Genomic DNA, 22894 nt, shown 5'->3' on the forward strand with positions numbered 1-22894 from the left:
TGAGAGTGATCGTCCTCGACATCAAGGCAGCATTTGACAGAGTATGGCATCAAGGTGTCCTTTTTAAAATGGAGTCAATAGGTATTTAGGGGAAAACCCTCCGCTGGTTGGAATCGTACCTGACACAAAGGAAGATGGTTGTGGTGGTTGGAGGTCAATCATCTCATCCTCAGGACATCACTGCAGGGGCTCCTCAGGTAGGTGTCCTAGGACCAACCATCTTCAGCTGCTTCATCAATGAATTGAATTGACTTTATTACTTTCATCCTTCAAATACATAAAGAGTAAAAATGTTTGCATTATGTCTCCATTAAAATATGCAAAGTACTATTATAGCAATTTATAATAAATATTATGGACAACAGGATAGTCAAAATACATAGAAATACAGTTGTGTCAGCATGTGTTAATCAGTCTGATGGCCTGGTGGCAGAAGTTGTCCTGGAGCCTGTTGGTCCTGGCTTTTATGCTGCGGTACCGTTTCCCGGATGGTAGCAGCTGCAACAGTTTGGGGTTGGGGTGACTCGGGTCCCCAATGATCCTTCAGGCCCTTTGTACACACTTATCATTGTAAATGTCCTGAATAGTGGGAAGTTCACATCTACAGATGTGCTGGGCTGTCCGCACCACTCTCTGCAGAGCCCTGTGATTGAGGGAAGTACAGTTCCCATACCAGGCAGTGATGCAGCCAGTCAGGATGCTCTCAATTGTGCCCCTATAGAAAGTTCTTAGGATTTGGGGGCCCATACCGAACTTCTTTCGGGGTGCTTTTTCACCTTCCTTCCATCATAAGGTCAGAAGTGGGGATGCTCACAGATGACTGCATAATGTTCTGCACTATTCATGACTCCTCAGATAGTGAAGCTGTTCATACCCAAATGCAGCAGGACTTGGACAATATCCAGGCTTGGGCTAACAAGTGGCACGTAACATTCGAGACAGGCAAGTGCCAGACAATGACTATCTCCAACAAGAGAGGCTTTAACCATCGTCCTTTGACATTCAGTGGCATCACCATCACTGAATCCTCTACTATCAACATCCTGGCCATTACAGTTGACAGGAAACTGAACTGGTCTGGCCATATAAACACCATGGCTATACCAGAGCAGGTCAAAGGCTAGGAATCCTGCAGTCTGTAACTCACCTCCTGACTCCCCAAAGCCTGTCCACCATCTACAAGTTTCAGGTCAGGAGTGTAATGGAATACTCACCACTCGCCTGGATGAGTGCAGCTCCATCAACACTCAAGAAACTTGACACCATCCAGTACAAGGTAGCCCACTTGATTGGTACCCCTTCCATAAGCATCCAATCCCTCCACCATTGATGAGCAGTTGCAGCAGTGTGTACTATCCACAAGATGCACAGCAAAAATACACCCAAGTTCCTAAGGCAGCACCTTCCAGCCCACGACCACTACCATCTAGAAGGACAAGAACAGCAGATACCTGGGAATGCCACCATTTGGAAATCCCCCTCCAAATCACTCACCATCCTGACTTGGAAACATATCGCCGATCCTTCATTGTCGCTGGGTCAAAATCATGGAATTCTCTCCCTAACAGCACTGTGGGTCTACTTACACCTCAGGGACTGCAGAGGTTCAAGAAGGCAGCTCATCACCACCTTGTCAAGGGTACCTAGGGATGGGCAATAAATGCTGGCATAGCTGGCAACGCCAAATCCCATAAATGAATAAATGTTTTAAAAGGGCCTGTTTCATGCTGTATCTCCAAATAAAATTAAATAAATAAATCTCCTCTGCACCTTCTCAAAAGCTTCCACAACCTTCCTATAATGAGGAGACCAGAACTGAATACAATATGCCAAGTGTAGTTTAGCTAGTGTTTTATAAAGGTGCACCAGTGGTTTGCAGCTCGTGAACTCAATTCCCTTACTATAAAGGCCAATGCACCAAACATCTTAATAACCACCCTATCATCTGTGGTTTAAAACAAATCAGATGTTGCTATAATACCATACAAACTCTTCTCGGGGTTCCAGCGGGCACAGGTGTCGGTTTTAACCAGCGTCTTAGAAGAAAGGCCAAACAACAAAGAAATCCCTCTCTATTTATTACTTCAGTCACTGCACTGCACTGTAAACACTTCAAACCACTTTTTATAATGTTATTTACATTGTAAATACATGCTGGTGTTTATGTATTTATGCATATTTCATTCCATATTCATACATTGAACACAAAATTTATCTTGTATGTAACATTTTATTCTCCAAAATTATTGAATTTGCTTTTGTCGCCAATTGTGCCAACACGGCACAGCAAGTTCCTAAAACATGTAAATGTAAATGGTGAATAAAGTCATCAGAGGAAAAGACCTCCTCTCATTCAGCACGGCCTCAAGAATGCACCATCCATCATCAAAGACCCCACCATTCAGGCCACGCTCTCTTCTCATTGCTGCCATCGGGGAAGGAGGTACAGGAGCCTTGGGTCCCACACCACCAGTTTCAGGAACAGTTATTACCCTACAATCACCAGGCTGGCCAGATGCTCTGGAGAAGCAATAGACTGTCAAACAGATGGGAAGGTGGAACATGGTAGACTCGAGACACTGTGATGAGCGGCATGCAGGCTGGTAAGTGTTGGAAAAAGAAAGGTGAACAAGGGTGTGTTGATGGGGGAGACTAAGTAAGAGTCTGCAAGTCCGGGTCAGGACTCGATGTCTACGAGTCTGAGAGTCCAGGGCTAAGGACTGGAGGCTCAGAGGCTGCCCTGGGCTTGGAGGCATTTCTCTTTGTGTGAGTGGGTGGAAGGGTGGGGAATGAGATTGTTTTGCTGTTGCAGCTTTGTTTTATTTTACTGGTTGTATTGTTCTGCTACACATTGTGGACATGCTGCATAGGCACCAGAATGAGTAGCTAGCGACACTTAAGGCTGACCCAGCATATCCTCGGGTGTGTTGGTTGTTAATGCAAACAACACATTTCATGGTGAATGTTTTGATGCACATGTGATAAGTAAATCTGAATCTAAGTGCTGGTAAATATGATTAAAAGAGAAAGGAACTTAATAGAAACCATAGAAACTACAGCACAGAAACAGGCCTTTTGGCCCTTCTTAGCTGTGCCGAACCATTTTCTGACTAGTCCCACTGACCTGCACGTGGACCATATCCCTCCATACACCTCCCATCCATGTATCTGTCCAATTTATTCTTAAATGTTAAAAAAGAACCTGCATTTACCACCTCATCTGGCAGCTCATTCCATACTCCCACCACTCTCTGTGTGAAGAAGCCCCCCACAAATGTTCCCTTTAAACTTTTCCCCCCTCACCCTTAACCCATGTCCTCTGGTTTTTTTCTCCTCTTGCCTCAGTGGAAAAAGCCTGCTTGCATTCACTCTATCTATACCCATCATAATTTTCTATACCTCTATCAAATCTCCCCTCATTCTTCTACGCTCCATGGAATAAAGTCCTAACCTATTCAACCTTTCTCTGTAACTGAGTTTCTCAAGTCCCGGCAACATCCTTGTAAACCTTCTCTGCACTCTTTCAACCTTATTTATATCCTTCCTGTAATTTGGTGACCAAAACTGAACACAGTACTCCAGATTCGGCCTCACCAATGCCTTATACAACCTCATCACATTTCAGCTCTTATACTCAATACTTTGATTAATAAAGGCCAATGTACCAAAAGCTCTCTTTACGACCCTATCTACTTGTGACGCCACTTTTAGGGAATTTTGTATCTGTATTCCCAGATCCCTCTGTTCTACTGCACTCCTCAGTGCCTTACCATTAACCCCGTATGTTCTACCTTGGTTTGTCCTTCCAACGTGCAATACCTCACACTTGTCTGTATTAAACTTCATCTGTCATTTTTCAGCCCATTTTTCCAGCTGGTCCAAGTCCCTCTGCAGGCTCTGAAAAACCTTCCTCGCTGTCTACTACACCCCCAATCTTTGTAACATCAGGAAATTTGCTGATCCAATTTACCACATTATCATCCAGATCATTGATATAGATGACAAATAACAATGGACCCAGCACTGATCCCTGTGGCACACCACTAGTCACAGGCCTCCACTCAGAGAAGCAATTCTCCACCACCACTCTTTGGCTTCTACCATTGAGCCAATGTCTAATCCAATTTACCACCTCTCCATGTATACCTAGCGACTGAATTTTCCTAACTAACCTCCCATGCGGGACCTTGTCAAAGGCCTTACTGAAGTCCATGTAGACAATATCCACTGCCTTCCCTTCATCCACTTTCCTGGTAACCTCCTCGAAAAACTCCAAAAGATTGGTCAAACATGACCTACCACGCACAAAACCATGTTGACTCTCCCTAATAAGTCCCTGTCTATCCAAATGCTTGTAGATTCTGTCTCTTAGTACTCCCTCCAATAACTTACCTACTACCAACGTTAAACTCACCGGCCTATAATTTCCCAGATTACTTTTCGATCCTTTTTTAAACAATGGAACAACATGAACCACTCTCCAATCCTCCAGCACCTCACCCGTAGACAGTGACATTTTAAATATTTCTGCCAGGGCCCCCGCAATTTCAACACTAGTCTCCTTCAAGGTCCGAGGGAACACTCTGTCAGGTCCCGGGGATCTATCCACTTTAATTTTCCTCAAGACAGCAAGCACCTCCTCCTATTCAATCTGTACAGTTTCCATGATCTCACTACTTGATTCCCTCAATTCCATAGACTTCACGCCAGTTTCCTTAGTAAATACAGATGCAAAAAATCTATTTAAGGTCTCCCCCATTTCCTTTGGTTCCACACATAGCCGACCACTCTGATCTTCAAGAGGACCAATTTTATCCCTTACAATCCTTTTGCTCTTAATGTACCTGTAAAAACTCTTTGGATTATCCTTCACTTTGACTGCCAAGGCAACCTCATGTCTTCTTTTAGCCCTCCTGATTACTTTCTTAAGTATTTTCTTGCACTTCTTATACTCCTCAAGCACCTGATTTACTCCCTGTTTCCTATGCATTTCATACAACTCCCTCCTCTTCGTTATCAGAATATCCCTTGAGAACCAAGGTTCCTTATTCCTATTCAATTTGCCTTTAATCCTGACAGGAACATACAAACTCTGCACTCTCAAAATTTCCCCTTTGAAGGCTTCCCACCTACCAATCACATCTTTGTCAGAGAACAACCTGTCCCAATCCACGCTTTTTAGATCCTTTCTCATTTCTTCAAATCTGGCCTTCTTCCAGTTCAGAACCTCAACCCTAGGACCAGATCTATCCTTGTCCATGATCAATGGTAAGCATTGAGCTGAAGGTCCGTTTCTGTATACAACTACACGATGCTGTTTTCAATAATCTTGTAATTTTAATAATGACACTATCTCTTCAATTCGTATTGGTTAGTTGACCTACTAAATTCTTCCAGTATTTTACTTACCAGCAACTTTGACGTGTGTTGCTTGAATTTCCAGCATCTGCAGACTTTCTCGTGTATATTATTTATTTGACTGGATTAAAATTCCCTATTTGTCATGCTGAAATTCAAATCCCTCTCCAGCTTGTTAACATCAACTAAATATACAGAGGTTTACCGGAATGTTGCTGGATTGAGGGACGTGTTAAAAGGAGGGGTTGAACAAACGTGCATTTTTTTGACTGGAGCAGCGGCGGCCAAGAGGAGACCTGAATAGAAATTTATAAAAATTATAGAGTAGATAGTCAGAGTCTTTTTCCCGCCAGAGTAGAAATACCTCAAGCGAAAGAACATAGGTTGAAGTTAAGAGGGGTAGAAGTTTAAAGGAAATGTGCGGGGCAGGCGTTTTACCATAGAAGGTGGTGTGTGCCTGGAAAAAGCCGTTTTGAGATTTGGTGTAGGGTGCAGATACATCTCTGCCAAAGGAGGTGTGAGTTGCTCCTTCCGTCTGCTCGCCTGCAGGTCACCCTTGGGCAAGGTGCAGCATCTGCTTATCTCCCACCCCCACCACCCGATCAGGGTTACGCGAAGCCCCATGGCAGCAGGTGGTGCATGTCACAATTCCTGTTTAAGCGACCACTGACACTTCAGACAGTCTCGGAAGAAAATTGCTAATGATCAGCGGTCTTGTAAAGACACTGCCCGAAAGAAGGCAATGGCAAACTACTTCTGTAGAAAAATCCGGTCAAAGAACAACCATGATCATAAGACCACGATCGTTCGTGTCATGTGACACAGCGCATAATGATAAAGAATAATGGTAACAAATACAACATTACTGTATCGCATATAAAGGTTAACAGTAAACCCTGTAACAAGTCCTCGGTAGTATAGTGGTTAGTATCCCCGCCTGTCACGCGGGAGACCGGGGTTCAATTCCCCGCCGGGGAGGACAAGTTTTTTCAGCGTCTACCACCGGCGACCTGGATCAAATCCATCGCTATCTGTACAGAGTTGCTACTTTCTCCCCGTGGCCGCCTGCCTTTCTTCCGAGAACTTAATTTTTTTTCTTCTTCTTGTGAAAATTTAATGGCGTTTGGCAGACCAACAGAAGGTGCAGTACCGCCGCCTACTGAGTTGGAGTGTGGAGGAAAGAGACAGGAAGTAGAGCCAGTAAATTTCTCCCCCGTAAAAAAAACTAACTCAATATCAAAAAGTCCAGTGCTTTTCAGAAAGTAAAATACGCATCTATATACATTACGATGGCAGTGATATCCTAACGAACATTCCATGTTAAACGGTGTCTCTCAAATATCTCAATTTAGCAACGAGTTGTTTCCTTTGGAGCTCACAGAAACTGCATTCAAACAAGACACGCTGCACTGTTTCTTGACAAGTCCACTCCTTGGAGATGCCGTCTCCAGTTCCACATTTTAAAGACGTAGGTGTTGAGTAGGTAACATACACAAAATACTGGAGAACTTCAGCAGGTTAGGCAGCATTCATGGAAATGAAGGAAGATAAAGGTTTCGGGCCGAGCCGCTTCTTCCGGGCGGGAAAGGGAGGAGGAAGACGCCAGAATAGAAAGGTAGGTGCCTGTGTGTGTGTGGTGGTGGTGGGAGGTGATGAGAAGAGGGCAAGACGAATAGCTAAAGAGAGTGAAGCCAGGTGGGTGGGAAAGGTGAAGGGCTGGAGATGAATATTTGATAAGAGAGGGCCGTAGGAGAAAGGGGGACACCAGGAGAATGTGATTGGCAGGAAAGAAGAGGTAAGAGGCCAGAGTGGGGATTAGAAAAGGGGAGGGGAAGATAATTGCTTTTTACTGGAAGGAGAAATTGATATTCATACATTGAGGTTGGCGGCTACGCAGATGGAATATAGGCGTTGCTCCTCCACCCTGAGAGTGACCTCATCGTGGCACTCGAGGACACCATGGACCTACACTTCGCAACATAGATAGAAATCGGAATTAAAATGTTGGGCCAGCAGGAAGTTAGACCATAAGAACGTAAGATATAGGAGAAGAATTAGGCTATTTGGCCCATTGAGTCTGCTCCACCAATTCAATTGCTGATCTATTTCCTCTCAGCCCCAATTTCCCACCTTCTCCCCATTTCCCTTCATGCTCTGACTAATCGAAAATCTATCAACCTCTGTCTTAAATATACCCAATGACTTGGCCTCCACTGCCGCCTATGGCAACGAATTCCACAGATTCACCACTCTCTGGCTGAAGAAATTCCTCCTCATCTTCGTTCTAAATGGACGGCCCTCTCTTCTGAGGCTGTGATCTCTGGCCTTAGACTCCACCACTATAGGATGCTCTCCAAATCTACTATATCAAGGCCTTTCACCGTTTGATGGGATTCAATTAGGGCACACTTCATTTTTCTGAATTCCAGTGAGTACAGTCCCAAAGCCATTAGATACTCCTCATATGATATATGATTTCAATACTGGAATCATTTTTGTGAATTTCCTTTGAACCCTCTCCAATGTCACTATATACTTTCTTAGATAAGAGGCCCAAAACTTCTTACAATCCTCCAAAAGAAGCCTCTGCATTGCCTTATAAAGCCTCAACATTATATCCTCGTTAAAATGTTAATGTTAAAAGTTCCACCTTTGGCAGAGGTGCTCGATGGGTTTCACCAGCGTAGAGGAGAACGCACCGGGAGCACCGGATACAATAGACGACCTCAGCAGATTTGCAACTGAAGTGTTGCCTCACCTGGAAGGACTCTTTGGGGCCAGAAACATAGGTGATGGCAGAGGTGAATGGGCAGGTGTAGCACTTTAGCTGCTTGCAGACATAAGTGCTGGGAGGAACATTTGTGGGGAGGACGAGTGGACAAGGGAATCACAGAGGGAGCAATCCCTGTGGAAAGTGGAGTGAAATGGGGAGGCAAAGATGTGTGTAGTGGTTGGATTCCTGTGGAGATGTTGGAAGTTGTGGGGAATGATGTGTTGGATGTAGAGGCTCATGGGTTGGTAAGTAAGGACACAAGGAACTGTTAAGGTGTGGGAAAATGTATGGGATGAAAGCAGATATCTGGGAAATGGAGGAAATGCAGGTGAGGGCAGCATCAATGGTGGATGAAAGGAAACCCTGCTCTTTGAAGAAGGAGGACACCTTTGATGTCCTGGAAAGGAAAGTATCATCCTGGGAATAGATGCAGTGGAGATAAAAGAACTGAGAAAAGGGAGTAGCATTTTTACAGGAGACAGAGTGGGAAGAGATATAGTCAAGATAGCCGTGGGAATTGGTAGGTTTATAAAAGATGTTGGTTGACAATTTGTCTCCAGAAATGGCGACAGAGGGATCAAGAAAGGGAAGGGAGGTGTCAGAAATAGACCGAGTGAATTTAAAGGCAGTGTAGAAGTTGGAGCCAGAGTTGATGAAATTGATGAGCTCAGCATGGGTGCATGGTGCAGCACCAATGCAGTTGTCAATAGAGTGGAGGAAGAAGTGGGGAGTATTACTGGGGAAGGCTTGGAGCATAGACTGTTCTACATAGCCAACAAAAAGGCAGGCATAGCTGGGACCCGTGCAGGTGCCCGTGGTTACCCCTCAAGTCTGAAAAAAGTGGGAGGAGCCAAAGAAGACATTGAGGTTGAGGACCAGTTCTGCCAGGCGTGGTGGAGAGGAATTGATTGGTTCTTTTGTTAATAAAGAAGTGGAGAGAAGTGTATAGGGACTGGACATCCTCGGTACTTTTTATTAATCCCAAAGGAAATTACAGTGTCGGGAAATTAAGGGCTTGGGATTTGAAAGTTACTGAGGAGATTAAGGGCATGCGAAGTGTCACGGACGTGGAAAGGGGCTGAACCAAGGGGGATGGAGTGCAGTTGAGGTATCAGTACACGAGTTCAGTGGGGCAAGAGCAGGCAGAGACAATGGGCCTACCGGACAGTTGAGTTTGCGAGTCTTGGGTATGAGGTAGAAGCGAGCAGTGCAGCGTAAGGGTTCTCTGAGTTTGATGGCAGTGGATGGGAGTTCTCCAGAACTGATGGTGAGTGATGCTGTCAGACACAGTTTTCTGATGACCCAGAGCTGGTCCCCTTCAAGAAGTAGGCATAAGGAGGTGTCTGAGAGTTGTACCTGGCCTCAGCGAGGTAGGGTTTTAGTGGGTTACTTGGTCGCGGGGGTAACCGGGCAAGTGCAGGATGTTTGGGCCAGTAGGGTCTGTATCTCTAAATAAAATAAATGCAGAGAATGCAGGAGTGTAGATCACATGCAGGCAGATTTAGTTTAATGTGTGTTCAGTGCAGACATAGTGTGCCGAAGTACCAGTTCATGTGCTCTCTTGATTTGTATTGTACCGTCCGGCATGGGAGACGGGGGGGCAGGTGGTACTGCACGAGGTCAAAGTGAGTCGCAGAAGCTCCATCATGGGTACTATGAGCGGTGCCTTAGGAAGGCAGTGTCCAATATTAAGGACCCCTGCCACCCAGGACATGCCCTCTTCTCATTTTTACTCTCATGAGGGAGGTACAGAAGCCTGAAGGCACACACTCAGCGATTCAGGAAAAGCTCCGATTTCCTTGCCCTCGTCTGCCGTCCGGACACACTGGGGCAAGGTCTCTTTATGCAGGGAAGCCCTGCCCTGTAGATCGGGTCATGGGTGGAAAGTGTTATTGCATAGAGCAGAGCTGTGTAACATATCTTTTAAACTGGTTCAGTCTGCCCAGACACCTATTCCTTCTGCGGCCGGCAGGAGGCAGTGTACCGTGTGTGTGTATATGGAAAGTGAGAGATTGCAGTTTCTATTTGAACATCTGAAGTGGCTGCTCGTAAAGTTTTGGTTACACGCAAGCACCACAATCTATGGTTACCCGCTGTGAAGGGAAAAGGGACTCTCTAGGGAAAAAGATTCGCTTCTGGAGCTGGGCATTCAGAGGTCCTGGTGTCGAGTAGTCAAGCGATCTGCCCGAGCCGACTGCTTACCCCTCTTCCGGGGTAATGTCCATTCCCCGGTATCCATGGAGAAGGAATGCGTGGCCTCTATGGGCACAATGGGGGACTTCCAAGAACGGTGGGCCCCTCGGTAGCGTGATTGTGTTGTAGATAGTAACAATAGCATTTTAATTTAAATCTGTATGTAGTTTATGAAACCCTGATTATTGTATGGTGTTTTGTTAGTGAATAAACGAAACTTGGTGGAGTCGTGGATAATGTCCAGGGTTATATAACCATATAACCATATAACAATTACAGTATAGAAACAGGCCATCTCGGCCCTTCTAGTCCGTGCTGAACGCTTACTCTCACCTAGTCCCACCAACCTGCACTCAGCCCATAACCCTCCATTCCTTTCCTGTCCATATAGCTGTCCAATTTTACTTTAAATAACAATATTGAACCTGGCTCTACCACTTTTCTTGGGGCAGAAATGGCTAACACAAGAGGGAATAATTTTAAGATGATGGGAAGAAAATATAGGTGGGAATATCAGAGGTATGTTCCTTACACAGAGGATGAAGGGTGTGTGGAATTTCTCTGCCTTGGTGGTGGAAGTTTAAGAAACTCTTAGATAGGCCCATGGTTGATAGAAAAGAAGTGGAGGGCTAATAGGGAGGAATGGTTAAGTACAATATCATAGCGGAAAGCCCTGTACTGTGCTTAAAAAGGGGCTGTTTGGCCCATCCAATCTATCAGTCCCATTTCCTGTATCTTGTCTCACCCTTAAAGTGACTTTCTCTCAATGTTCAAAGTAAATTTATTATCAAAATGTGTATACGATATACAACCTCCAGATTCATTTTCTCAGAGGGACCCACAGGGAAACAAAAAATGCAATAGAATCTATGAGAAACCACGCACAGCAAAGACTGACAAACGTCCGGTGTGCAAAAGAAGACAAATTGTGCAAGTAATAAAAAAACGATACCTGGAACGTGAGCTGCAGGGTCCCTGAAAGTGAATCCGCAGGTCGCGGGGTCAGTTCAGCGCTGTGGCGAGTGAAGCTGGTCCAGGAAATCGATGGCTTCAGGGCAACATCAGCTTCCGAATTTGACAGTGTGAGACCCAAGACCCCTGCACCTCCCACCCAATGGTAGTAGCAAGAAGAGAGGGAGACAGGTCAAATGAGACAGGCTCCGGTGGGGGACCTTGGCCGGCACGCAGTAGTGGGGCTGAACTGCTCCCGGGTTTCGATGCTTTCGCCTGGCATGAAGTCCATGCGTAGATTGCTTGAGAGTTCACCCGACTGCCTTCTGCAAGCCCTGACCTACTCTAATTTCAATTCACCTGCAAGCACTGAATATCCGTTTTGGAAGGCTGTCCACATACTGTAAATCATGAAACATTTTTATTTTTCTCAGTACCCTCGTATCTTTTCTGTCTTGGTTCAAGAAGTAGAACAAGATGGAATAAATTAATGGTACAATTCTTCACTGAGACTTTACTGGTCAGACCACACCTAGAGTAATGTGAACAGTTTTGAGCCCTTCGTCTAAGAAAGGATGTGCTGGCTTTGGGGAGGGTCCAGAATGTTGCCAAGAATGTTAGCAGAAATGAAAAAGTTAACTTATGAGAGACTTTGATTGCTCTGGGCCTGTGTTCACTGGAGCTTAGAAGAATAGGAGGAGATCTCATTGAAACCTATCGAATCTTGAAAGGCCCCGATGTTTCCTGTAGTGTTAGATCTAGGTCTAGGACTGGAGAGCACAGCCTCAGAATAGAAGGATGTCCCTTTAGTACAGAGGTGAGGAAGAATTTCTTTAGCCAGAGGGTGATGAATCTGAAATTCATTGTCACACATGGCCGTGAAGGCCAAGTCATTGGGTATGTGTAAAACAGAGGTTGATAACAGGTTCTTCTTTAGTTAGGGCTTCAAAGTTTACAGGGAGAAGGTAAGAAAATGGGGTTGAGATGGAGATAAGTCAGCCATGATGGAATGGCAAAGCAGAATCTATGGACCGAATGGCCTAACTTTGTCTTACAGTCTCACAGTCTAAGCAGCCTTGCTGTATTTCTTTTTTACCTGAAACAGTGTCATGGTTTAGGTTTCTTATTTTTAAGCTGGGTTGCCAGAGAAAAGGAATATTTCTTTTATTCATGAATCAAGTGAAAGCAACGCAAAAGTAAATGAGTCATTCCATTCTGTGGAATTGGTAAACAAGTCAGCACATCTTTGACGTTCCTCGGAATTGCAATGCTCGTCTGTGTAATCTGTTCCCTGCTCCGAAGGATGATAATCTTCTAGAGAGAAATTATAATTTCATGGCAATTTCCAATTCAGTCACTAAATGAAACTTTTATTAGCCTTGGCATTTTTTGTAGCTTTGAGTTCTGTCTGTCTCTCTCTCTCTTTCTTTCTCTCTGCATTTTCACTGCAAATTAGCATTGCGGCCTACCATTTTGAAACTGAGAAAATTGCCTTGCAGACACCCTGCTAAATATTCTTCTTCCAGCAGTATCCTACATCTTCAAGGTTAAAGGGCTGAACTCAGACTGAAGGGTCTGCTCACTGCCTGCCAATAAGCTCCAAGTAATGTTCTGATAAATAGTATCATCAAAGACCCATAAGTTCCTGCTACATGCTTCAAGCAGTTACCAAAGCTGTATTTTCTACTTCAAATTCAAGTTTATTGTCATTCAATCATACACAGGTATACAGCTAACTGAAACATTGTTCCCCCGGAAAGTTCAAAGTTTGTTATCAAAGTACACGTATGTCTCCATATACAACTCTGAGATTTATTTTCCTGTGGGCATTCACAGTAAATACAAAGAAGCAAAAGAAAACTAAATAAGCAATACTCTAAGACTGTATTCCTTGGAGTTTAGAAGAATGAGGGGAGACCTCATAGAAACATTTCGAATGTTGAAAAGCATGGACAGGGTGGATGTGGCAAAGTTGTTTCCCATGATGGGGGAGTCTAGTACGAGGAGGCATGACTTAAGGATTGTCTCCCGTACCATCACCGCCCTTATCAACTCCAGAGACCTTCCATCCTCAGCCACTAAACTCATAGTTCCCACAGCCCATACCGCTCGGTTTTACCTCCTCCCCAAGATCCACAAGCCTAACTGTCCTGGTAGACCCATAGTTTCTGCCTGCTCCTGTCCCACCAAACTTGTATCTGGCCAGGCAGCATCTGTAGGAAGAGGTGCAGTCGACGTTTCAGGCGGAGACCCTTCGTCAGGACTAACTGAAGGAAGAGTGAGTAAGGGATTTGAAAGTTGGAGGGGGAGGGGGAGATCCAAAATGATAGGAGGAGGGGGAGGGATAGAGCCAAGAGCTGGACAGGTGATAGGCAAAAGGGGATACGAGAGGATCATGGGACAGGAGGTCCGGGAAGAAAGACAAGAGGGGGGGACCCAGAGGATGGGCAAGAGGTATATTCAGAGGGACAGAGGGAGAAAAAGGAGAGTGAGAGAAAGAATGTGTGCATAAAAATAAGTAACAAATGGGGTACGAGGGGGAGGTGAGGCCATGGATAGACATGTCAGAATGGGAATGGGATGTGGAATTAAAATGTGTGGCCACTGGGAGATCCTGCTTTCTCTGGCGGACAGAGCGTAGATGTTCAGCAAAGTGGTCTCCCGGTCTGCGTCAGGTCTCGCCAATATTTAAAAGGCCATATCGGGAGCATCTGTCCGCCAGAGAAAGCAGGATCTCCCAGTGGCCACACATCTTAATTGCGAGACCCGACGCAGACTGGGAGACCGCTTTGCTGAACATCTACGCTCTGTCCGCCAGAGAAAGCAAGATCTCCCAGTGGCCACACATTTTAATTAGCGAGACCCGACGCAGACTGGGAGACCGCTTTGCTGAACATCTACACTCTATCCGCCAGAGAAAGCAGGATCTCCCAGTGGCCACACATTTTAATTCCACATCCCATTCCCATTCTGACATGTCTATCCACGGCCTCCTCTACTGTAAAGATGAAGCCACACTCAGGTTGGAGGAACAACACCTTATATTCCGTCTGGGTAGCCTCCAACCTGATGACATGAACATCGACTTCTCTAACTTCCGCTAGGCCCCACCTCCCCCTCGTACCCCATCTGTTATTTATTTTTATGCACACATTCTTTCTCTCACTCTCCTTTTTCTCCCTCTGTCCCTCTGAATATACCTCTTGCCCATCCTCTGGGACCCCCCCCCTTGTCTTTCTTCCCAGACCTCCTGTCCCATGATCCTCTCATATCCCCTTTGCCAATCACCTGTCCAGCTCTTGGCTCTATCCCTCCCCCTCCTGTCTTCTCCTATCACTTTGGATCTCCCCCTCCCTCTCCAACTTTCAAATCCCTTACTCACTCTTCCTTCAGTTAGTCCTGACGAAGGGTCTCGGCCTGAAACGTCGACTGCACCTCTTCCTACAGATGCTGCCTGGCCTGCTGCGTTCACCAGCAACTTTGATGTGTGTTGCTTGAATTTCCAGCATCTGCAGAATTCCTGTTGTTTAAACTTGTATCTGCCTACCTGGACTCCATTTTGTCACCCATAATTCATTCCCTCCCCACCTACATCCATGATACATCCCATGCCCTCTACCTCTTCAATAACTTCCCGTTCCCCGGTCCCAACCGCTTCATTTTCACTATGGATGTCCAATCCCTATACACCTCCATTCCCCATCAAGAAGGCCTCAAAGCCCTCCGCTACTTTCTGGATAATAGACCTCACCAGTTCCCCACCACCACTACCCTCCTCCGGTTGGCGGAACTGGTTCTTACACCCAATAACTTCTCTTTTGGCTCTTCCCACTTTCTTCAGACTAAGGGTGTAGCCATGGGAACTCGCATGGGCCCAAGCTATCCCTGCCTCTTCATTGGTTATGTGGAACAGTCTGTGCTCCAAACCTATTCTGGTACTGCTCCCCAACTTTTCCTTTGGTACATTGACAACTACATTGGTGCTGCTTCCTGCACCCATGCTGAGCTCGTCAATTTCATCAACTTTACTTCTAACTTCCACCCAGCCCTCAAATTCACGTGGTCTATCTTGGACACTTCTCTCTACTTTCTCAATCTCTCGGTCTCCACCTCTGGAGACAGACTGTCCACTGACATCTTCTACAAGCCCACTGACTCTCATAACTACCTCAACTATACCTCTTTCCACCCCGCCACATGCAGAAATGCCATTTCCTATTCCCAGTTCCTCCGTCTCCGCCGCGTCTGCTCCAAGGATGAGGTTTTCCGTTCCAGGACATCTCAAATGTCCTCTTTCTTTAAGGATCGTGATTTCCCTTCTGCTGTCATCCATGATGCCCTCACCCGCATCTCCTCCATTTCCCGCACTTCGGCTCTCACCCCATCCTCCCGCCACCACAACAGGGACAGTATTCCCCTTGTCCTCACCTACCACCCCACCAGCCTCCAGATCTAGCACATTATCCTCTGCAACTTCCACCACCTTCAACACAACCCCACCACTAAACACATCTTTCCCTCTCCACCTCTCTCCGCTTTCTGCAGGGATCAGTCCCTCCGTGACTCCCTGGTCCACACGTCCCTCCCTACGGATCTCCCACCTGGCACTTATCCCTGTAAGTGCAAGTTCTACACGTGTCCCTACACCTCCTCTCTTGCCACCATTTCAGGGCCCCAAACAGTCCTTCCAAGTGAGGCAACACTTCACTTGTGAGTCTGTTGGGGTCATCTATTGCATCCGGTGCTCCCAGTGCGGCCTCTTCTACATCGGTGAAACCCGACGCAGATTGGGGGACTGCTTTGTCGAGCACCTCCGCTCCATCCGCCGCAACAGACAGGATCTCCCAGTAGCCACCCACTTCAACTCTGCTTCCCACTCCCATTCAGATATGTCCATACATGGCCTCCTGTACTGCCGTGATGAGGCTAAACTCAGGTTGGAGGAGCAACACCTCATATACCGTCTAGGTAGTCTCTAGCCCCTTGGTATGAACGTAGAATTCTCCAACTTCCAGTTATTCCACCCCCCTCCCTCTATCCCTATTTCACTCTGCCCCTTCCCCCAGCTGCCTATCACCTCCCTCATAGTTCCGCCTCCTTCTACTACCCATTGTGTTTTCTCCTATTCCTTCTTCACCTTTCCTGCCTATCACCTCCCTGCCTCCCCTCCCCCACCCCTTTATCTTTCCTCTTACTGGTTTTTCACCTGGAACCTACCAGCCTTCTCCTTCCCACCCTCCCCCAACCTTCTTTATAGGGCCTTTGCCCCTTCCCTCTTCAGTCCTGATGAAGGGTTCCGGCCCGAAACGTCGACTGATCTTTTCCATGGGTGCTGCCCGACCTGCTGAGTTCCTCCAGCGTGTTGTGAGTGTTGCTTTGACCCCAGCATCTGCAGATTATTTTGTGTTTACTTAAGGATTGAAGGGCACCCATTCAGAACAGAGATGCGAAGAAATATTTTTAGCCAAAGGGTGGTGCATCTATGGAATTTGTTGCCACAGGCAGCAGTGGAGGCCAAGTCATTGGGTGTATTTAAGGCAGAGATTGATAGGTATCTGAGTAGCCAGGGCATCAAAGGTTATGGTGAGAAGGCGGGGGAGTGGGACTAAATGGGAGAAAGAATCAGCTCATGATAAAATGGCGGAGCAGACTCGATGGGCCAAATGGCCAACTTCTACTCCTTTGTCTTATAGTATTTCATTAGGAGTTAGAAGAGATTTGGCATGTCTCCGAAGACATTGTCAAATTTCTACAGATGTGCTGTGGAGAGCATTCTAACTGGCTGCATTAACATCTGGTGTGGGAAGGGGCCACTGCACAGGATTGTAAACTCAGTGAGCTCCATCAGGGGCACTAGCCTCCCCAGGACACCCAAGGAGTGATGCCTCAAAGAGGTGGCATCCATCATTAGGGACACCCATCACCCAAGCCATGCCCTCTTCTCAGTGCCACCATCAGGTAGGAGGTACAGGAACCTGAAGGCGCACACTCAAAGATTTAGGAATAGCTTCTTCCCCTCTGCCATCAGATCTCTGAATGGACATTAAACCCATGAACACTACCTTTTTCCTTTTTTGCACAACTTCTTTAATTTAACTTTTATACTTAGCATAATTTACAGTTTTTATTAGTATGTATTGCAATGTACTGCTGCCGCATAACAACAAATTTCATGACATATGGCGGTAATATTAAACCATATTCTGATTCTGATTATGAATATATGCCCCATTTCATTAAAAATATTGTGTATTTCAATAAGATTGACACTTTGAAAGCCAACACACAGTCTCTTTATCTCGCCTCACCTCCAATCCAGGAATTAATTAGCTGATCCTTCTTTGCTCTTTCCCGTTACATTCTTTTCACCCTCAGGTAGGGGCTATTCTGTATCACAAATTACCCAACAATAAATGAATAATTATGAACACAGCCAAGGTGCAAAATGCAGTACCAACAGTTATTTACAGCACAAGGCACATAGAGCATATATAATATAGATGTAAACATTTAGTCCGGCTGCAAAAAATATATACCCAAGTCCCAGATTGTCATTTGCTACAAATTGATGGTGCATGGATGTTGTCAGTGAGAACAAGCCCGCAGCTATGCAATCATCGCGTGCTAGTGCAGCCGCAGATAAACACAATCTAGCTGGTCTTTCACCGAGCGAACACTAGAGGGCAGCACCAATGGGAGGGGCCAGCCCCAAACATGGCCTGGACGTCCACCATGCCACACCACCTCAGGTGTTTCCTCCCTCGGGCAGCTGTACCAGGCTTGAGGTTCTGGTCATATAGCATAAGACTGTAAGATACAGGAGAGGAATTAGGCTATTTGGCCCGCCATTTCATCATGGCGGATTCATTTGTCCCCTCAGCCCCAATTTCCTGTCTTCTCCCTGTATCCCTCATGCCCTGACCAATCAAGAATCTATCAACCTCTGCCTTAAATATACATAAAGACTTGGCCTTCATAGCTGCCTGTGGCAAAGGATTCCACAGATTCACCACTCTCTGGCTAAAGAAATCCCTCCTCACCTAGGTCCTGAAAGTACACCCCTGTATTTTGAGACTGCGTCCTCTGGTCTTAGACTCTCTCACCATAGGAAACATCCTCTCTGCATATACTCTGTCAAGGCCTTTCACCATTTGATAGGTTTCAATTAAGTCAGCCCTTATTCTTCAGAATTCGAGTGAATACAGTCTCAGAGCCATCAAACAATCCTCATATGACAAGCCATTCAATCCTGGAATTATTTTTGTGAGTTTCCTCTGAACCCGCTGCAGTTTCAACACATCCTGTCTAAGACAAGGGGCGCAAAACTGCTCAAAATACTGCAAGTGAGGCCTCACCAGAGCTTTATAAAGTCTTAGCATTACATCCTTGCTTTCATATTCTTGTCCTCTTGAGATGAATGCTATCATCGCATTTGCCTTCCTCACTGCAGACTCAACCTGCAAATTAACCTTTAGGAAATCTTGCACAAGGACTCCCAACACACATCAAAGTTGCTGGTGAACGCAGCAGGCCAGGCAGCATCTCTAGGAAGAGGTACAGTCGACGTTTCAGGCCGAGACCCTTCGTCGGCTGCGCCTCTTCCTAGAGATGCTGCCTGGCCTGCTGCGTTCACCAGCAACTTTGATGTGTGTTGCTTGAATTTCCAGCATCTGCAGAATTCCTGTTGTTCAAGGACTCCCAAGTCTCTTTGCGACTCAGATTTTTGTATTCTCTCTCCATTTAGAAAATAGTCTACCTTTTTTTTCTACTGAAGTGCATGACCATACACTTCCCAAGACTGTATTCCATCTGCCACTTCTTTGCCCATTCTCTGAATCTATCTAAAGTCATGCTGCAGCCTCTCTACTTCCTCAAAACTACCTGCACCTCCAACTATCATCTGCAAACTCTGCAACAAAGCCACCAATTCTATCATCCAAAGCATTGAAATATAATGTAAAAAGAATCGGTCCCAACACAGACCCCTGTGGAACACCACTAGTCACCAGCATTCAACCAGAAAAGGCTCCCTTTATTCCCACTCTTTGCCTTCTGCCAATCAGCCACTGCTTTATCCATACTAGAATCTTTCCTGTAATACAATGGGCTCAAAGCTTGTTAAGCAGCCTCACATGTGGCATCTTGTCAAAGGCCTTCTAAAACTCCAAGTACCCAACATCAACCAATTTTCCTTTGACTATCCTGCTTGTTATTTTTTCAAAGAATTCCAACAGATTTGTCAGATAAGATATTCCCTTAAAGAAACCATGCTGACTATGGCCTATTTCATCATGTACTTCCAAGAACCCCAAAGCCATATCCTTAACAATCGACTCCAACATCTTCCCAACCACTGAGGTCAGACTAACTGGCCTTTAGTTTTCTTTCTTCTGCCTCTCTCCCTTCTTGAAGAGTGGAGTGACATTTGCAATATTCCAGTTTTCTGGAACCATTCCAGAATCTAGTGATTCTTGAAAGATCATTACTAATGCCTCCACAATCTCTTCAACCACCTCTTTCAGAAACCTGGGGTGTACATCATCTGGTCCTTTGATTTACCTACCTTCAGACTTTTCAGTTTCCCAAGAACTTTCTTCATAGTAATGGTAACTTCACACACTTCATGATCCCCGACACCTGGAACTTCCACCATATAGCTAGTGTCTTCCACAGTGAAGGCTGATGCAAAATGCTTATTCAGTTCATCTGTCGTTTCCTTGTCCCCCATTACTACCTTTCCATCATCATTTTCCAATGGCTCGATATCCACTGTCATCTCTCTTTTACACTTTATGTATTTGAAGAAACTTTTATAGTATTTTAACTTATATAGTATAAAAGAAACTTTTATGGTCTCTTTAATAGTATTGACTAGTTTACATTGGTATTCCATCTTTGCTCAATTATTTAAGCTCAAAAACTACCTCTTTGGATACTTTCTTCATAAACCAGATTCCAACTTCAAATCCAGCTCCTGCCTGTCAGTTTCCATTCCTTGCTCAGTGGTTGACGCTTGCAATGTTCCCAATGTGCACCTTCTCTGGGACCTAACACAACTTCACCCATTCTCAGTAACTTTCAGGGCTGTTTACTTCACTTACTGAACACAGAACATAGAGCAGTACAACACAGTACAGGCCCCTTGGCCCATGATGTTGTGCCGTCCTTTTAATCTACTCCACCATCAGTCTAAACCTTCCCTCCCACATAGCCCTCCATTTTCCTTCCATCTATGTTTCGTAAATGTCCTAATGTTACAGCCTCTACCACAAACCCTGGCAGCACATTCCACACACCCTTCGCTCTCAGTGTGAAAAAACAACCTCTGATATCCCCGCTATATTTTCCTCCAATCACATTAAAATGTTGCCCTTTCATGTTAGCTACATACACCTCAGCCAAATACATTTAAACTCAGTTTTTCACAATTCCTGACATTTAATCCTAGAAAACATTCCCTGTCTTAGGTCAGTTAGGATCACTACTTTATTTTAAGAATGTGAAATGTCAGAATAATAGTACAGAGAATGATTTATTTCAGCTTTTATTTCTTTCATCACTTTCCCAGTGGGTCAGAAGTTTACATACACTTTGTTAGTATTTGGTAGCATTGCCTTTAAATTGTTTAACTCAGGTCGATACAGGAGAGACATCTAATTTCTATTATTCAAATCTAGAATCTTCAGCAGGGTTTGAAACATCAAATATTTATTTCTCCCCGTTGTTGCTGCCTGACCTGACGAGTCCCTCTGTGTGCGTTGCTCAAGACAGGTGGCATGGTAGCATATTGGTAAGCATATCACTTTACAGTACCAGCAACCAGGGCTCAATTTCCACTGATACCTATTAGGAGTTTGCATGTTCTCAGCATGATGTCTTGAGTTTCCTCCGGGTGCTCTGGTTTCCTCCCACATTCCAGAGACATACCAGTTATTTGGTTGGCACAGTCTCGTTGGGCCCAGAGGGCCTGTTATAGGGCTGTATCTCTAAACTAAACAATCAAAATTCCAAGCATCTGCAGAACCTCTTGTGTCTCCTCGAGGCATTTAACCTGCTGCTCAGAAAGGGTGAGATACAATTCAACAGCCTTTATCATCTGAAAACAATTTAGCAACAAATTGAAAGCAAGTTCCACCAGGCACAAGGACAGCTTCTGTTCTGCTCTCTTAAAGCTATTGAATCGTTCTGTGATGGAGAGCACTCAGTAAATGCGCTCCTTACACACACACACACACACATTGCCTTGTCATTGTGCTGAGTGTGCGCACTTCAATGTCTTCCCCGGTATATTCTCATAATGGGTCCTAACCGGAGCCGACGTGGTCGGGTTGGCTTTATGGTACCTTCCCTGCCATACTCAGCAGAATATTCCATTTCCATTTCATACAGTTTGTATACTGTAATTAAGGTAGATACTTCCGTTTATTTTGTAGTGTGATTGTAACAAATGTGAGGTGCATCATATTCTGATTCATGTGTAGTCTTTGTGGGTTAATTAAATTTGCTAAGTCTTGGTGCTTAACAAATGGGGATCATCGCTCTCAGTGGGAGAGAGGGATTAGGGCTGCCAGGAGTTCACATTGAATGAAGTATGGCGATACTATTATGCCTTCTGTGGACATCTTTTTGTAAACATTAGCATTTTTCTTTTCACTATTTTCAGCAATTTTTGTAAGCTTGATTATTACGCACCTAATAAACACTCTAGCACTGAAGTGCCAAGCAACTCCAACCATTTTCCCTTTGGTCATAACCCAAGTATGCAATACGTTCCCTAGTATAATAAGATGGACTCCTAACCTCACAATCTACTTCATGGGCGGAGCTACGATGACGCTAGACAGCGACTTCTTTGTGCTCATCTGTGCAAACAGCTTAATTTCTACATTTAATGTCTCTCTTTTTCCTTTTCAGGGAGGATGGGGTTCTGTCAAAGACTCTGACCTAGAGCTGCGCTCAGACTTCGGGTCTTTACGATGCTGGTTCCTGCTCCTGGGGCTCACCGACCAGCCATTTCTTGATATCTCAAGGACGCGGCCCTGGGGACCAGCTGATTCTAAGCCACACTGAAGCGTCATGGGAGAAAACACGATGTCAGGAACAGCGGATCAGCTTTCGGGGGCTTTGGACTCAGATTGCTCTCTCCCTCTCTCTCATTCTCTCGTTGGAGGGTGGGGGAAAGTTTGTTGCTGATTCTTGAGCCAGAGAACTTGGGGGAAAAAAAGGGACGCAGCGGACTTAAAAACTGTAAGTCAGCGAGTTGTTTGTTTTATATCTCCCCCTCGCTGAGTGACATCTCTCTGTCCCTTTATTAGGGAGAGAGAGAGCCTGTGGTATGTCAAATTGTCAGGTGAACGATTAGTTTTAGTTGTACTGCAGATCATGGTCTTTCTTGGGGGCTTTGCTATTGCTTGCTTTGTGGGTGCTGATGCTTTTTGCTGAAGTAAGTGGGGGAGGCTGAGGGGGAGGGTCGTTGCTTGGCTGCTGCTAGTGCATGGGAGGGGAAAGTAGTGGGGGCTTTGGGGTTCTAACATTTTTACTGTCACTCATTCTTTAGGACACTCTTCTGTTTTCATGGATGTCTGCGAAGAACAAGAATTTCAGGGTGTATGTTGTGTA

The 22894-nt window shown here is 45.3% G+C and overlaps 1 non-coding gene across 1 annotated transcript; it reads left to right on the forward strand.

The window, feature by feature from the left end:
• Window positions 1-6264: 6264 nt before the first annotated feature.
• trnad-guc (transfer RNA aspartic acid (anticodon GUC)) lies at window positions 6265-6336 on the forward strand. The gene has a single exon. It is a non-coding gene; the product is annotated as a tRNA-Asp (tRNA).
• The last annotated feature ends 16558 nt before the right edge of the window (window positions 6337-22894 follow it).

The sequence above is a fragment of the Mobula birostris genome, chromosome 8, assembly GCF_030028105.1.
Source record: "Mobula birostris isolate sMobBir1 chromosome 8, sMobBir1.hap1, whole genome shotgun sequence".
In the NCBI taxonomy this organism is placed as follows: domain Eukaryota; kingdom Metazoa; phylum Chordata; class Chondrichthyes; order Myliobatiformes; family Myliobatidae; genus Mobula; species Mobula birostris.